Genomic DNA, 18,561 nt, shown 5'->3' with positions numbered 1-18,561 from the left:
TTTCTAACACTCTGCCTTTCTGGTAGATAGATAGATCTATTTAAAAATAATTTTTAAAATTCTTCTCTTAGGAAGAAGTAATTTTCAAAATTATTTGTTTGAAACAAATAGATTTGGTACAATGTTACAAAAATAAAATACAACATATTAATGAAAACTCAGATTCGTTATTGCCATCTATTTACAAAATCAAAAATCAGTCTGTGGAGCCGGCGCCGTGGCTCAATAGGCTAATCCTCCACCTTGCGGCGCCGGCACACCGGGTTCTAGTCCCGGTTGGGGCGCCGGATTCTGTCCCGGTTGCCCCTCTTCCAGGCCAGCTCTCTGCTATGGCCAGGGAGTGCAGTGGAGGATGGCCCAGGTGCTTGGGCCCTGCACCCCATGGGAGACCAGGAAAAGCACCTGGATCCTGGATCCTGGCTCCTGCCATCGGATCAGCGCGGTGTGCCGGCTGCAGCGGCGGCCATTGGAGGGTGAACCAACGGCAAAGGAAGACCTTTCTCTCTCTGTCTCTCTCTCTCACTGTCCACTCTGCCTGTCAAAAAAAAAAAATCAGTCTGTGAAAGTCCAAACTTTACTCTCAATAAAAATGTAGATGCATGCTTAACTCACTTTTAGATTATAACTAAAGCAAAATCTTAGAGAAAGAAAAATCTCCCTAAAGTTTAAAGTTTAAATGGTTCTACAAATCTTAGCCGTCCTCACAAATAGCTCAGAAACAACCCCTAAGAAAAGGAGAGGCTGATGAGAGATAGCATATTAGGCTTCTCATTTCAGCAAGTTTTTCCTGTCCATATATTGGCATTCAAGTATAGTTTCACTTGAAAAAATAAAATGGATATTTACAAGTCAAATCATCTGATTTTCATGTTAGAACTATTGCACAAAATGGTATCTACCAAGGGCACTCGAAAGTTCTTTATACAAAGAGATGATTGATTGAGATAGATTCCTTCAAAGCTTTGATTTTATAGACTATTTTGCAGAAAGTGAATTTTCTGAAGTATGAACTATATGCATATTAATATAACAGCAACACATTCCAAAGTCAAATATGTTTTTATACTCATCTTTTGAATGTAATCCCTCACCTTGGTTTCTATACATTAGTAAGTATTAAAATTCTAATTCTTTATGTCTAGTTCTATCTGTTAGAATTATCAGTGCATTCATTAAGTTTATAATAAAACAGTAGGTGCAGCTTGATGAGAGCATTCATTTTTTAGATTTACTTATTTATTTTGAAAGTCAGAGTTAAAGAGATCAGGAGAGACACAGAGAGAAATCTTCTGTCTGCTGGTTCACTTCCCAGATGATTATAAGTCCCATCGTTGGACCAGGTGAAAGCCAGGAGCTGGAGCCTCATCCAGCTACCCTGCATGAGGGGCAGAGAATCAAATACTTGGTCCATCTTCCACTGCTTTGCCCACACTGTTATCAGGGAGCTGGATCAGAGGTGAAGCACCTGGAACAGAAAGCGGTATCTATGTGGGATGGTAAAATCACAGGCAGCAGTTTTACCTGCTATGCCACAAAGCTGGCCCCAAGTATATTCAGTTTCTTTCTATTTAAAAAAAAAATTCAATCTTTAGCATGCTGTTTTTTTTTAATGGGTAGATGGATTTTTTTTTTTTGACAGGCAGAGTGGACAGTGAGAAAGAGACAGAGAGAAAGGTCTTCCTTTTCTGTTGGTTCAATGGCCGCTGTGGCCGGCGCACTGCGCTGATCTGAAGCCAGGAGTCAGGTGCTTCTCCTGGTCTCCCATGCAGGTGCAGGGCCCAAGGACTTGGGCCATCCTCCACTGCCTTCTCAGGCCACAGCAGAGAGCTGGACTGGAAGAGGGGCAACTGGGACAGAATCCGGTGCCCCAACCAGGACTAGAACCTGGTGTGCCAGTGCCGCAGGTGGAGGATTAGCCTATTGAGCCATGGCACCAGCCTATCATGCTGTTTTGAGACTTGATTTTTCTTAAGAGTTATTTATTAATTTGAGAGGCTGAGTTACAGAGAGAAGGCAAGAGAGACTGAGAGGTCTTCCATCCACTGATTCACTCTCCAAAGGCTATGATGGCCAGAACTAGGCCAATCTGAAGCCAGGAGCCAAGAACTTCTTCTGGGTCTCCAATGTGGGTGCTGGGGTCCAAGCACTTGTGCCAACCTCCATTGACTTTCCGGGCCTTGGACCAGAGAGCTGGATTGGAAGAGGAGCAGCCAAGACATGAGCCAGTGCCCATATGGGGATGCTGGCATCACAGGTGGAGATTTAATCTACTGTGCCATAGTGCCAGACCCATGTATTGAATTTCTAAAATTTCAAACTTACAGTACTTATTAAGCCTCAGAAAATATTATTACATTTTACTTTATCATCAAAAGCTAGATATGTTTGCTTTTCTAATCAGAGTATTTGATTTGTTCAGTGTTACTAATATACAACATATTTTAAGGCATAATTTAAATATATTTTCAAATGTATTTACCTGCCAATGAATAATTGCATAACTGTCAAACTACAGTTTTCACCTTATTTCCAAAAATGGTATGAATTTTTAATGGAGTACTTTGATGAATTTGAAGATACCATGCTGAATTTAAATGAGAATGAGATACAAAATCAGAGAAATCATGATATTTCTCATCATTATTGCAACCCATAGTATAATATTCAACTCTTATCAAATTTGATTATTTTCTGTCTGTAAGTGGGCTAGTTGGCTCAGAGTTGAGGAGTTGAGGTTTGAGCTTGTACTACTGAATATAAATGTGTGGAATGGATACCATTTCAGGCTCAAGTGTTCAGATGGCATGGGAACTTCTAGCATACTTATAAGGTTTGATTTTCCAACTGTTAACATTTTCCAATTGTAATTGTTTCTCTCTAGTTAAGTTAATAATTATGCTCCATCATAATTTGTGAAATACTGAAATTCTATGTTCCCTTGACAGGAATAAGAATGCTGGGAGTTATGTAACTCCACAAAAATTATTTTTACTATAAATATATTTGAAATATGCAGCCCTATGCATGTATTGTCTATTTGAAATGGTTTTATTCTGTTGTGTGTATCTCACTAACTAAAGTTAGTTTTAAAGATAACAGTGCAACACAGGGCATTATTTTTGCTTTATTCTCTATCATCTACACATCAAAGTAATGGTGAAGAAAGTCAGTATTACTGTTCAGACACTGCTTTATTTGTTTTCAGAGAAGTTATCAAAGTGCTCTGGAGGTTTCTCTCTAAGAAAGGAAAAACAATTTATAAACTATTATATTTATGAAAACTGAAGTGTTCTCTCTATCCAACTTTTTGCTGATTTTAAGTTATGTGTATATCATTATACTGCTGGTATCAAAGAGAAAACACTTTCAATAACCCATCTAATTTGGCTAATCTCTATAAAAGTGATGCAAATATTTTACAAGATTATTTCAGAAGCAAAAGAAGAGTGAACATGTAAGCAAATGGGTATGCAACTTTCTCTGTTGCATAAGACTGCTTGAATTCCATGAGCTGCCTCATACTAGTTCCAGCAAAAGGGCAGTGCTCAGACGCCAGGCTCAATGTACTCTGACAAAGCTGTCAGGATAATAATATATAGCCGGCCGGCTAATAGATTTTTATAATGCCCTTCAAAAAGCTTGCAGACACCATTTTGTCCTCATGTGGAAAATGAAATATATGAAAATGAAGGATAATTATGTATGTGTGGATTATCCATGAGAACAACTGTAAAGTTTATTATCTGAGGCTGGTGCCGCGGCTCACTAGGCTAATCCTCCACCTTGTGGCACTGGCACACTGGGTTCTAGTCCCAGTCAGGGCGCCGGATTCTGTCCCGGTTGCCCCTCTTCCAGGCCAGCTCTCTGCTGTGGCCCGGGAAGGCAGTGGAAGATGGCCCAAGTACTTGGGCCCTGCACCCCATGGGAGACCAGGATAAGCACCTGGCTCCTGCCATCAGATCAGCGCGGTGCACCGGCCACAGCGCACTGGCCACGGCAGCCATTGGAGGGTGAACCAATGGCAAAAGGAAGACCTTTCTCTCTGTCTCTCTCTCTCACTGTCCATTCTGCCTGTCAAAAAATAAAAAAAAAAACTTTATTATCTGAAATCACAATAAGCAGAGTTTTCCTCATTTGGACTGTTTTGCATCGGCTTTCTTTCCCTGTTAGTGTGCTAAATCAGTGTGCATATGGTAGACTTCCATGTCTTCTCTTGTCAAATGAAGGCTGCTTTACATTGGCACTTTTCTACATAGGATTTCAGATGTTTAAATGTACATTAAGGTAGTTGTGGGGATCTGTGTGTTTGGGTCAGAATTGGAAAGAAGTTAATTAGTATAGGGCATGTAACTAAAATGTTAGCATCATTGACATTAGTAGTATTGCTAAGTATTGTCTTTGAGTCTTATTGTTCCTCATTTTATTCTTGTTGGCTTTGGCTGCTTTGAAAATTTACAGGATGAAACTACAGATTGTTGCAACTGAAGGTTTAGGTATTTTGTATTTCATCATAAATTGTATGTGTGTCATCATTACTTGTATTTCTGTTGCTTTGTGTTTAAATACAACCAAATTTCACATAAAAGAGACAACTGGCAATAAATGCATATCATCATAGACAGTAATTCAAAAAGTGAGGTTGGCACCCTGAATTTATTGGTAATCACTAACAAATATTTGTGAGAAAAAGGAAGATCAACATGTTTAATTTCCAACCAATGAGGTCTCTGATTTAAAAGTCCTTTGGCACCTGGCACAGAGCCACAGCAGGCAAAACTGCCACCGTGGTGCTGGAATCGCATATGTGTGCTGGTGTGAGTCCCGAATGCTCCATTTCTCATCCAGCTCCCTGCTAATATGCCTGGGAAAGCAGTGGAAGATGGCTCAACTATTTGGGCCCCTGCAGCCTTATGGGTTAACTGGAAGAAATTCCTGGCTCCTGGTTTCAGACAGCCCAGCTCTGGCCACTGTGGCCATTTAGGGAGTGAACTAGAGGATGAAAGATCTCTATCTCTCCCTCTCCATTTGTAACTTTGCCGTTCAAATAAATAAATAGATCTTTAAAAATAAAAAGTCCAAACTTTAACAACTGCAGATGTGATATGTTATTTCATTTAGTCATAATGTACAACCTTAGAACAGTATGTTAAGACTCACTTTGAATACTGGGTAGTACAAAAACAACATGGGATTCATAGGAGGTTGCTTAGCATTTACATACAAGGGAATATTGAGATTGTGGAAAATGGGATTAAAAGACATGTACTTTGTGCAAAAATATTTAACTCCAAGCATAAATTTTATAGTATGTATTTTCTATTAATTTTTAACTAATATCACCCATATCTCATAATGAAAACACAGTATTACTTTTTTCCTGTATGAGAACATTCTATGAGCATCAGTTATATGATTTCATGATTTTTTTAAATTTTTTTATTTATTTGACAGAGTTAGATAGTGAGAGAGAAAGACAGAGAGAAAGGTCTTCCTTCCGTTGGTTCACCCCCTCAAATGGCCGCTATGGTTTGCTCTGTGCCTATCCAAAGCCAGGAGCCAGGTGCTTCCTCCAGGTCTCCCATATGGGTGCAGGGGTCCATGTACTTGGCCCATCCTCCACTGCCTTCCTGGGCCACAGCAGAGAGCTGGACTGAAAGAGGAGCAACTGGGACTAGAACCCGGTGCCCATATGGGATGCTGATGCCACAGGTGAAGGATTAACCAAGTGAGCCATGGTGCCGGCTCCATGAATATCCACCAGTGTATTTATACCCATTTTAATGAAGAATGATTACTTCACTTTTTCCACATGTCGGACATGTCCAAGGAACAGAGCAGGACAAATGACTGGATCTATTTTTCAGCCCATTTCTATCATTTAGTCTTGCGCATTCATTTTATAATTTCATTGCCTTACCAGAAACAAAGGCCAGTTGTCCAAAATCCCACCTCATTGTCATCTTTTTTCTGGATTCTCTTAAGTTGTCCTTTTATATTTTAATCTATACTCTGAAAATCCTTCAGAAACACAATTTTAAAGCAAAACTATTATGAGTTCAAGTTAAACAGACTTGATTGGAAGACAATGTGTATGCTACTGAGAGGGTACCTTCCAGGCCATCGTTCTCGTGTAGTGGATGAAGCCACCCTCTGCAGTACTGGCATTCCATGTGGGCACTGGTTCAAGTCTTGGCTGCTCCACTTCTGATCCTCCTGTCTGCTGTGGCCTGGGAAAGTAGTGGAGGATAGTCCAGGTCCTTGGTCCCCTGCACCTGTGTGGGAGACCTGGAGGAAGCTCCTGGCTCCTGGCTTTAGGTGGGTGCAGTTCTGGCCATTGCAGCCAATTGAGGAGTGAACCAGTGGATGGAAGACCTCTCTCTGTCTGCCTCACCTTCACCTTCTGTGTAACTCTTTCAAATAAATAAATGAATATTCTTAAAAAAAAATGTAGTGTACCCTAATACTGTGTGGAACATAATCAAACTAAAATTTATGTTGTTTATTGAAATTCAAATTTAGCTGACTGCCATCTTTCTTTCTAAATCTGACCACTTTATTCAAATAACATATGAAAGCTTATCACATTAACTAATGAAATGATGATAAACTGCTGCCTATACTGTATAATTATGGTTATTCTCCCCTTATAACATAAAATAAGGAAACTCCTATATATGTCAAGTAAGTTGAATCACATTTTGAAAACTCCAACCAATGAGTCAGAGAAAGATTTCACAATCAAAATTTCTGGTCCAAACTTACTGGCATACTCGAAACATCTAAAGAAAAAAAATGTTTCCCATACCTATTCAAAGTGGAAATAAGCAAAAAATATTTTTAAATTTCTTTTGTGAAACTAACATTACATCAATTATGAGGCAAGTGGACCAGGATTTGAAATAATTTTTAAAAGCACCCCTTTCATAAACAGAGATACAAATGTTCTAAACAAAGTATTATGATAAATAAATCATGTATGAAAACATAATAGATACATTGCAAGCAAGAGATAATAAAAAACAAGATTTATTAAGATTACAAAACAAGGCCGGTGCTGTGGCTCACTTGGCTAATCCTCAGTCTGTGGCTCTAGCACCCCAGGTTCTAGTCCCAGTTGGGGCACCAGGTTCTGTCCCGGTTGCTCCTCTTCCAGTCCAGCTCTCTGCTGGACTGCCAGAAAGGCAGTGGAGGATGGCCCAAGTGCTTGGGCCCTGCCTCCACATGGGAGACCAGGAGGAAGCACCTGGCTTCTGGCTTCAAATGGTCATAGCACACTGGCTGTAGTGGCCATTTGGGGGGTGAACCAATGGAAAGGATGACCTTTCTGTCTCTCTCTCTCTCTCGCTAACTCTGCCTGTAAAAAAAAAAAAAAAAAAAAACTTACCAAAAAATCATGCAGGCAGGTAAAAAATACAAAAGGAAATCACAAGATCAGTTAGATTGCATGTTGAAAAACATTTAATAAAATTTGGCATTTAGTGAAAAAATACTTGCTATCAGTGACTTCCTCAATCTGATCAAGACCAAAGGGAATCTACAACAAACAACGCAGCTAATACAGGATCACTGCAAGCTTTCTTCCTGGAAGTAAGCCTGAATCAGGAGGCTGCCACTATTTATCTTCAACTTCCTACTGGAGGGTCGTCAGGGGAATAAATTGACAAAAAGTAAATTAAAGGTGTAAAGATACTTTCTAAGGAGTGAAATTGTCACATAGGATAACACTTACATAGATATAATTCATAAAATCTAAAAAAATACAAATAATAAACAATTTAAGGATATTACCAGAAAGATTTCCATGAATTACTAAGTACCAACAAGAGATAAATAGAAAATAATATTAAAGGACAAGAAACAGAGTAGGAAACAAATACCTACAAGAGAGATAAAAGAAAAAAGGGATTAATTATGTAATAATTATAAAGATTCTTAAAATAAATATTAAAAACATCACAAATGAAACCACAGAGAATATGAAGGAAAGGAAAGGGCCCAGAAGCCAATAAATAGCCATTACTCTCTAACTCACCTTAAGCAGGTAGGATTCTCCCAGGAAGACCCATGGGGAAACAAGAGGAGTCCCAGGAGGAGGCAGGATCTTGCTGGTGAAAGGACACAGCCCTAAAGGAGGACCAAAGCACCAGAATCCAGGTTACACCTCTCTACATATCTGGAGTGGCCTGAAGTTGCATCTCTGCTATGGAGGATGCTGATTTGTTCTTTCTTTTGTGTCACCCATGCTGACTGCTGTGCAAGCCATCCAATCAGGCCCGGTGGTGTAAACACTAGGTAATCTTGCAGGAATTTGACACCATAGTAGTCCAGTTCCACTTCTGAGAGGTCCAAGGAGCGTGTTCTGCTGCTGGGAAACTCTGAAGTAAAGGAAACATCCACTGTGCTCTGACTGTTCACTGCAGGACACCACCCGTTTCTGATTCCTAGAAATGGTGAGTGTGTGGGGTCAGGAGTCCAGAGTAGGGGAAGGTGGACCTGGTGAACATGAAGACAGGACACGGGGCTCCCAGAGGTCATCTCTGCAATCTGTGGGGCCTATCCCATGGCTGGCACAGTGCTTCCCTGGACCCCCCCAGCCCTCAACGTGGGGCCTGGATGGCACCCAGAACCCCATGAGTCCTGGCCCTTACCTGCTCTCAGAGACTTCTGGGCCCCAGAGCCATCTGTGTGATTGCAGCCCTGCGTCTCCCTGATTGTGCAGTGGGGACTTGAGTGGTCACCAGGGAGAGGCCGGGCTGTGTGTATGGGGTTCCTGCAGGGCAGGAGCTGTCATTTATGGGGTCTTCAGTTCCTCTATTCTTCCCAGCTTCTTGATCTCTTTATGGATTCTGCAAAGTAATCTTTTATCAGTTTCATAGTTTGCCGATATTTTCAACCATTCCTTCAGTTTCCTCTTCACTGTGCTGAATGTTACTTTTGCAGTGCAAAAGCTTCTTAATTTGAAGTAATCCCATTTGCCAATTTTGGCTTTGACTATCTGTGCTTCTGGGGACTTTTCCAAGAAGTATTTCCTTATGCCAATGTCCTGCAGAGTTTCCCCAATATTCTCTAGTAATTGGAGGGAATCTGGTTGTATATTTGTGTCTTTGATCCATTTTAAGTGGATTTTTGTGTAAGCTGTAAAGGAGGGGTTTAACTTCATACTTCTGCACATGGAGATCCAGTTTTTCCAGCACCATCTGTTGAAGAGACTGCGCTGGCCTCAGGGTAGCTCCTTTGCCAACAATTAGTTGGTTGTAGATGCATGGATTGGTTTCTGGAGTTTCTGTTATTGGTCTACACTTCTATTTTTTGTCAGTACCAAGCTGTTTTGATTATAATTACCCTGTAATATATCTTAAAATATGGTATTGTGATGTGTTCAGCTTTGTTTTTGTTGTATAAGATTGATTTAGGTATTTGGGGTCTCTGTTCTTCTATGAGCTTTAGCATCCTTTTTTTCTAGATCTAGGAAGAATGTCATTGGTATTTTGATTGGGATCACATTGAATCTGTAAATTGATTTTGGTAGTATGGACATCTTGGTGATACTAATTCTTCCAGTCCCTGAACATAAGTATTTCTGTGAGACTGTCAAGAAAACTTGAGAAAAGTTCCACTTTATTGCACACAAATTAATCAGTTTTTAAGGGATCATATAAATCCATTTTTGCATTGACATTTAATAAATAATGAAAGACTTTCTCTGAGGCTTTTAGTAAAGAATTAAAAAATTGATTTTATTATTTGATGTCTTTAATTTTCCATTCAAATGTTGTTTTTAGCCACTGTCTATATTCCCACTAAACTAGGATTTTTTTTCTTTTTATTTGTTAAACTTGTTCCTTGAATCATTATGCCTTTTTACCATAGTGTAAATTTAAAATGTTATCTCAGAAGCTGAAAAAAAGACAAAGAAAGAATAGGGTGGAGCAGAAGGAGGATGAGTTTATAATTGTGTTCTTAGAATTGTATCTATAATCCATATTGAATCTGTTAAACACTAATTAAAATTAAAATAAAAAATATCAATTTGACTAATATTTAAAATAAAATGATGAAACACTGTAGATATCGTCAAATTTTGATTATCAATCTTATGAGATTTGAAAGAAATCCTATTTTCTCACCTTAAAATATCCCAAAGTATTAGAATTCAGTATTAAATAACTCTGCTGAGAATTCTAGTTTAATACACTTCATTAGGTGGTAACACCATGGGCACTGAAAAACAAAGTCTTTATCATTTTTGATAAAACAGAGCCTTTAAAACATCATCACTGAAAACATTAAGAGACCTAAAATGTAGCATTCTTTTTTTTCTTCAATTCTTTTTTTCCCATTCTTTTTTTTTTTTTTTTGACAGGCAGAGTGGATAGTGAGAGAGAGAGAGAGAGAGAGACAGAGAGAAAGGTCTTCCTTTGCCGTTGGTTCACCCTCCAATGGCCGCTGCGGCTGGCTGTTGCAGCTGGCGCACCACACTAATCCGAAGCCAGGAGCCAGGTGCTTCTCCTGGTCTCCCATGGGGTGCAGGGCCCAAGCACTTGGGCCATCCTCCACTGCACTCCTTGGCCACAGCAGAGAGCTGGCCTGGAAGAGGGGCAACTGGGACAGAATCCGGTGCCCCGACCGGGACTAGAATCCAGTGTACTGGTGTCACCAGGTTGGAGGATTAGCCTGTTGAGCCATGGCGCCGGCCAAAATACAGCATTCTTAAAACCCAAGTGACTTACTCCCATTCAAGGTTTTCAGATATGCAGGGATACTTCTTATGCCAAGCAAATAACCAAATAATTTTTAAACATATATAGGAAATAACTTATATAACTTATTTTGGCAAATAGATGAGGCTATTTGTTTTACATTTCAAGTAGTAAACATACTAGAAAAATGTCAACTTATAAGTATACAAAGAAGTTTTTGACTGTAACAAAATAACAATTGCTGATTTTCCAATCTTAATTTTCCACAAATTTTATCCTGTAACTCCAGAGTGAGTACTATAATGACAGAACAGTGGCTGATGTATTGAGAATGTATTGAGATACCTAATTCTATGTAGTGTTATCACTGCTACAATTTACCTATGTGATCTTGAACAACCTATTTTACTTCTCTGGATCTTAGCAATTAGGATCCTCATGTGAAAAATGAAGTTTGTATAAGGTAGGTTGTATTCAAGTAGACTGCAGGTATCTCTCATGTAAGGAACAAAGCTTCTGTCAAAGCATTCTCAGTTGAGGACACACTCTTCCTGCCATGGGGTGCAGCAGCAGAAGCTGATTAGAGATAAGGAACTGATTAGAAATAGTAAATGACCTTTGATAAAGAAGAACATTGAGTTCTCACAGAACTGTGGCTCCCACAAGGACATGCAGCTACTTTCCCAGGCTTGCTTATCCAGTAAACCAAGACAGGGAGAACCCCAATGATGTCTTCACAATCATATTCTGAGGATTATCAAGTAATGTTACAAGTAATGTTAGAATATGCACATATTCTATACAAATAGCTAATGTAATCTTTTTCAATGGAGGAAGCACACTGGGGCTGCACAGGGAGCATTCCAGCAGTGCTCCTCAGAGGCAAAGTTTCTGTGTCCTGTCTCTCCTTTCACTTGCAACACACTCACAGCACCTGGCACCCAAAGAGGGACCCTTGGCAAGAAGGGCAAAGGACAAATCATCATGCCCAGCAAGGGTTACAGATTTCTCTCTTCATCTCAAGATCCTGGTGAGTAATAAGCATGGGGAACTCTCTGTCCCCATCACAACACAAAGATAAGATTGAACCACATTATCTCCTCAACAAAGACCTGGATCAGAAGTCAAGCAGCTAGGACTCGAACTGGTGCCCATATGGGATACTGACCCAACACTGCAGTTGGTGGCTTTACCTGCTATACACAGTGCCAGCCCTGCAAAATTCTTATACAGTGGGCATATTGGATAGAATTGGAGAAAGATATGAGATGGTGCCATGGGATTCAAAAACTCTAGTTAAAATCTTGGTTACTCCAGAGCAGGACACTGTTTGGGAATATAGAGATTTGGCTTCCATACAAGCCATAGATAATTTACATAACAATATCCCTATTAATTTGGAACAGTTGCTAGGAGAGGGAGCCTTTTCAGATCTTGGTCAGCAAAGTTGATTATTTTTGAAGGGAGGCTTATGTGCACATTTCTAATATTGCATTAGAAGCTTGGAAAAAGATTGCTGATGTTAAAGACCCTTCTACTTCCTTTTCTATAGTTTGCCAGGGACCTACTGAAGGCTATATGCCCTTTGTGGATAGGCTAGAGAAAGCTTTTGGGCAGCATTAGATCATCAAGAAGCAGAAAAAGCATTATTAAAACAAATGTCTTGGGGGCCAGCGCCATGGTTCACTTGGTTAATCCTCTGCCTGTGGCACCGGCATCCCATGTGGGCACCGGGTTCTAGTCCTGGTTGCTCCTCTTCCAGTCCACTTTCTGCTATGGCCCAGGAGGGCAGTGGAGGATGGCCCAAGTGTTTGGGCCCTTGCACCTGCATGGAAGACCAGGAAGAAGCACCTGGCTCCTGGCTTCAGATCGGCACAGTGCCAGTCATAGTGGCCATTTGGGGAGTGAACCAACAGAAGGAAGACCTTTCTCTCTGTCTCTCCCTATCACTGCCTATAACTCTACCTCTCAAAAAAAGTCTTATGAAAATTCAAATCAAGGCTGCAAAAATATATTAAACACAGTCCACACTAAGCCTGAAACTACCACAGCAGAAATGACCAAATTGTGTCAAACTGTAGGGACTGAAACTTAGAAAATAACTTACTGGCTTCTGCCCTTAAAGCTCCTGAAAAAAATGCTTTGGCTGTGGGAAACAAGGTCATCTTTTTCTTTTTAAAGACCTATTTTATTTATTTGAAAGACAGAGTTACAGAGACAAATGAAGACAGAAAGAGAGGTCTTTCATCTGCTGGTTCACTCCCCAGATGGCTGCAACAGTAGGAGCTGCACCGGGCCACAGCAGAGAGCTGGACTGGAAGAGGAGCAACCAGGACAGAAGTGAAGCAGCCAGGTCATGAATCAGCACTCATTAGGGATGCTCACACTCCAGGTGGCAGTGAAACCTTTTATGCCACAGCACTGGCTCTGGTTTTCTTTATTTAGAATTGCTTAATTTTATTATTCTTTTATCAATCATTTCTTTTTTTCAATTTTTGATATATATTGTTCTCATTTTCATTCATTTTTATCTAGTATATATTCCCATTTAGTTTCATAAAATTTAACATAAGAATGATTTAGGAGTGTGTGTTGTTTCTGTAACTTTTCAATTTTAATGAAACTTTAAGAAATTATAAAATAGAATCAAGTGTTCTTAGATACTCATTACTCAGATTTACAAGTTAATCCCTGAAATTGCTTGTTCTCTCTACATGCACATCACACACAAACACATACTATACTTGTTGTATCTCTATTGTTTGGAAGTGAATTGCAAACTTTTTGCCACTTTTCCCTTAAACAGTTCACTATATAACATTTTCTAAGAACAAGAGTATTCTCTTAATTCATAATACAGTAATTAAGAAACTATAACAGTTTGATAATAGTGTTACATATCTCCAAACTCTATATTTGAGTTATCCACTCATCCCAGTAATGTCCTTTACAGCAGTTTACTCTCTTCTATGTACCACTCCTATTCCTGTTTAGCATCACACATTGAATTCATTTACCATATATCTAACATTTTTCAACCGGAAGAATTGTTGTCTTTCTTTTTCTTTCATTAACTGGATAAGCCAGTTAACTTTGATTTGCCTTGTGATTCTCTACACTACATTCAGGTTGTGATTTTTGTGGCAGAACCACCCCAGAAGTGATATTGTGTCCTTCTCAGCACATTGGGTCAGGAGATACATGATGCTGACTTGCTCTATCTTTGGAGATGTTAATTTCATAATTTCTTAAGGTGATATCTACCATGTTTCTCTACTGTGAAATTGGTAGTTGTCTATTTGTAATAAATTGTGGTGAGATACTTTGAAATGGTAATTAAATTAGGAAAATTTCATCCACCCATTTTAGTATTTATTGATAATTATTGTCTGGCTCTGTTATTACTCAGATGTTTTCTAAATGGTTGTTTTTACAATTGCCATTATTTTGTTTTAATTAGTTGTTATTTTAATTTATTTTTTAATTTTATTTTTTAAAAGATTGATTTACTTTATCCAAAAGGCACAGTTACAGAGAGAGAGATAGGGGGAGAGTAAGAGGAGTCTTCCAACTGCTGGTTCACTCTTCAAATGGCCACAAAAGCCAGAGCTGAGTGAGGCCATAACCAGAAGCCAGGAGCCTCATGTGGGTCTGTCACATGAGTGCAGGGGCCCAGGTACATGGCCATTCCACTGCATTCCTAGGCACATCATTAGGGAGTTTGATTAGAAGTGGAGCAGCCAAGATTCTCATCTGTACCCATATGGGATGCTGGCATTGCAGACAGCAGTTTCACCTGAAAACAGTGGTAGTCCTACTTTAATAAAAGTGTTCACTTCTCCCACACCTATTTATCCACTTTTATAACAAGAGGAGCTCATAGAATTTTATTTTACTTAACAAATTAAAATGTGCTACTATTTAGATACTCAACCCCTGTATTTGACCTGTGGTAGCCATTCAAGCTGCTTTCTGTATCCTTTTGAATTCTCTCCATTAATCTAATCATTTCCATTTTATTGGCATGATGAAATGTTCCAATGTCATTTCTAAATACTAGTCTCTTTCTTCAGTCTGGAAGAAACCATTGCACTATAAACCTGTTTCCTTGCAATGAATAATACCCAGAAAATAATATGTAAGTGAAAGGATTACAGCACTTATTTAGTTTAAATCATATTTTAATCTTAATCTTATAATTCCATCAATTCTAGCATATATAAACATGTAGTTTTAGGATGCTAATCCATACTGCAGTAAAAATCAACCATAGTAGAACTCATTATCTATTCACAGTTTTATCTGTCTTTAAACTGAGGTATCATAATAAAAATAATGTATACAAGTTTACTTGGATATGTTTTACCCCATTCAGTATGGTGGTTTTTCATTGAAGTTCATTTAAGTTTGTTCCTGTTTTATACTCTCTGACATTATCACTCGATTCCTGTTTGATTGCGTGTGTAATACAGCAAGACGTTTGTAAAAGTTAAATAGTACAAAAATGTCAATTATAACAGTTATCACTCTACTCCCACAGTTCTTGTTGGTGTGTGTTAGGGGAGAAGATGTGTACCCTAAAAATTCATAATTTGAAGAAGCTGAACCCTAGTACCTTAGAATATAAATTTATTTGGAAATTGGACCATTAAAGAAATAACTGATATACAGTGAGCCTTTTGGGATGAACTCTTATCCAAGGACTGATGTTCTTACAAAAGAAAGATATTTGGACAAAAGGAACAGGTATGTTCACACACAAAGGAAAGAACAGGTGAACATACAGCAAGAATGTGACCATCTTCAAATCAAAGAAGGAGGCATTGGAAGGAACCATACCTGTTGATACTTTCATCTTGGAATTCTAACTTCCAGTGCTATGAACAAACAGATTTATATTATGTAAGCCAGCCAGTGTGCACTTTTATGATTTGCCTATACAACAACAGTAAAGATGTTACTTCTTCCTGGGTCACAATATGTGCTTGCAACCAAGTACATCTAGTTGCAACAGAACAGTTCTAGTGGGCCAGGAAGTGAATGATCATCCCTTTTTGAAGATTCCACTCCATATGATGCTTGGGTTTTCAGAGGAAAGCTAGTCTCTTGGACACTGGACTGTAAATTACTTCTGGTAAGAGGATCCCAAAATGACTAAATGGTTTCATATGGTGAGTTTCATTGGGGTCCAAATAAGATGTGCTGATTCCAAATGTCAGTATCTCACTCGTTACCAATAATCCCCATAAATTTCACATGAAAAAACATAGAAGGTTGAGAATTCAACTGGCATCCTAATTCAGCAACCTGAATAATTGTGTGTGTGTGTTTAGCAATTTCAATCCAGTGACTACAGGAAATGGGAGACTCTTCTAGAATTTTCAAGAAAATGTTCTGTTTCTCAAACTGTGGCTTGAGCTGAGTTTAGAGTATGAAATTGTCAATGTTTGTTTTATATTTTAAAGATTTGTTTATTTATTTGAAAGAGTTAGAGAGAGGCAGAGGCAGAGAGAGAGAGAGAGAGAGAGAGAAGGTCTTCCCTCTCCTGGTTCACTCCCAAATGGTCACAATAGCAGGAGCAGAGCCAATCCAAAGACAGGAGCCAAGGGCTTCTTCCAGGTCTCCCATGCGGGTAAAGGGACTTGGTCCATCTTCTACAGATTTCCCAGCCTATAGCAGAGAGCTGGATTGGAAGTAGAGCAGCTGGGACTCGAACTGACACCCATGCGGGACGCTGGCACTACAGGCAGTGACTTTACTCGCGGTGCCATAGCCCCAGCCCCTGTCAATATTTTTTGTATGTCCTCAAGAGGCAAATGAATCCACCCATACAATAGTCCATATGAATGATCATTATGGCCATAATCAAACATAGCAACTATTTGGCTCCCAAGTCATGTGTTTTACTTGCCACTACATCATAACTTGTTTTACTTTTATGTCACTACAGGTCACAGACTTCTAATAACAATATCTCATTGTCACAGACTCTGCACTATAGTTAAATCCAAAGGATTAGTAAAAAGAATAGAAAAGGTCTTTGCAACAAAGAATTAACAGATGGCTAAAATGCAGGGCCAAACTAATCCCCATACTCCATCTATACAGGCCTATTTCCTTGGATGAATTCTGTCACAATCAGTAACTATTGAAGAGAGAGAAAACACTAGTAATTTGAACTGAGAAAGTATAATATAAAAATTATCTGTAATACAAATACAGTTACAAACAATTGGTAACTAATAAAGACAGGGCATTTAAATGTCATTAGTATAGCAGATATAAGGATGACTGAGGTAGAATACCCAAGAAAGAGTCTTCCCCAGGGTCAAGGTTCCTATTTGTTCATATCTGTTGGTTAGGGCATAGCTGTGACTCACTGGCAGAATTGTTATGATGAAGGCTCAGACTAACATGAGCCAAGTAAGGCATGTAGGGTACAAAACAGGAAGAGGCCCTCATTCTTATATGTCAACTCTACCACTTCTGTGAGAATGAATGCCTTAGATTTTACATCTAAGTCTGGCATTATCTTTATATTCTCTTTAAGTGAAAATTACATGGACTCTTTTTCACTGGAAACCTATATTTGTGCTTCTCACTTTATAAATGATTATGGCAAATCACTCATTCATTTTAATCAAAATACAGTGGCTAGTGCTGTGGGGCAGAAGGTTAAACTGCTCTCTGTGATGCCAGTATCCCAACTGAGCTCAGGCTGAGTCTTGGCTGTTCCACTTCCAATCCATTTCACTCCTATGGAAGGTGGCCCAAGTACTTGGGACCCTGCCATCCATGTGGGAAATTCAGATAGAGTTCCAGGCTCTTGATTTCACCCTGACCCAGTAGAGGCTTTGTGGTCATTCGGGGAGTGAAGCAACAAATTGAAGATCACTCTCCCTCTTCCTCCTTATTTTCAAGAAAATAAAATGAATCTTTAAAAAAGACAATTAAAATAAATACCTTAATGAGTTCATCCCTTTTCAAATTTCAGTGACTTGATCAGCTCTTGTCCTGATGGTTGATGTACAATGTAATACTTTATCCATTTTAGTATTTTTTGTTCTAGTACCATTGGTTGAACTCTGTAATTAACACACAATTATTCTTAGGTGTTTAAATTTTAACTGAAAAGTGATCCCTGTTAGGAATTTGGAAAACATTATGCTGAGTGTAATAAGCCAATCCCAAAGGGACAAATACCACTTGTTCTCCTTGATAGGTGACAACTAACTGAGCACCAAAAGGAAACCTGTTAAAGTGAAATGAACACTAGGAGAAATGGTGACTTGATCAGCCCTCACCCTGACTGTTGATGAGCAACTTGATATGTTATCCCTCTTAGTATTTTTTTTTGTTTGTTCTACTTAATACTTTTGGTTGAATACTGTAATCAATACACAATTCTTCTTAAGTGCTGAAACTTAACTGAAAAGTGATCACTGTTAAATGTAAGAGTGGGGATAAGAGAGGGAAGAGATGTGCAATTTGGGACATGCTCAAGCTGACTTACCTCAAACGGTAGAGTTAGAAACATACCAGGGGATTCCAATTCAATCCCATCAAGGTGGCATGTACCAATGCCATCTCACTAGTCCCAGTGATCAATTTCTGTTCACAATTGATCATAACAATAGGACTAAGAACCAAAGGGATCACAGAAACAAGACTAGTGTCTGCAAATACTAGCTGATAGAATAAAAAAAGGGAGAGAATGATCCAACATGGGAAGTGAGATACACAGCAGACCCATAGAATGGCAGATGTCCTAAACAACACTCTGGCCTCAGAATCAGCCCTTAAGGCATTTGGATCTGGCTGAAAAGCCCATGAGAGTATTTCAGGCATGGAAAGCCAAGAC

General features: G+C 39.1%; 1 long non-coding RNA gene across 4 annotated transcripts in view; it reads right to left on the bottom strand.

Moving 5' to 3' along the window:
* Positions 1-546: 546 nt before the first annotated feature.
* LOC138847834 (uncharacterized) overlaps positions 547-18,561 on the bottom strand; it is a 55,945-nt gene continuing 37,930 nt past the window's right edge. The window contains exons 2-6 of one of the 4 annotated variants that reach the window (XR_011385753.1): positions 17,664-17,785; positions 11,082-15,577; positions 8,649-10,221; positions 8,033-8,124; positions 547-1,465 (exon numbers count right to left, since the gene is read on the bottom strand). This is a non-coding gene — a long non-coding RNA (uncharacterized lncRNA). Of the gene's footprint in view, positions 1,466-8,032; positions 8,125-8,648; positions 15,578-17,663; positions 17,786-18,561 lie in introns of all 4 variants that reach the window. The other 3 variants (XR_011385751.1, XR_011385750.1, XR_011385752.1) reach the window with 3 other exon arrangements.

The sequence above is a fragment of the Oryctolagus cuniculus genome (genome assembly GCF_964237555.1).
Source record: "Oryctolagus cuniculus chromosome 17 unlocalized genomic scaffold, mOryCun1.1 SUPER_17_unloc_1, whole genome shotgun sequence".
Taxonomy (NCBI): domain Eukaryota; kingdom Metazoa; phylum Chordata; class Mammalia; order Lagomorpha; family Leporidae; genus Oryctolagus; species Oryctolagus cuniculus.
Note: the sequence above shows the minus strand (reverse complement) of the source record. Positions and strands in the feature narration are given on the sequence as shown.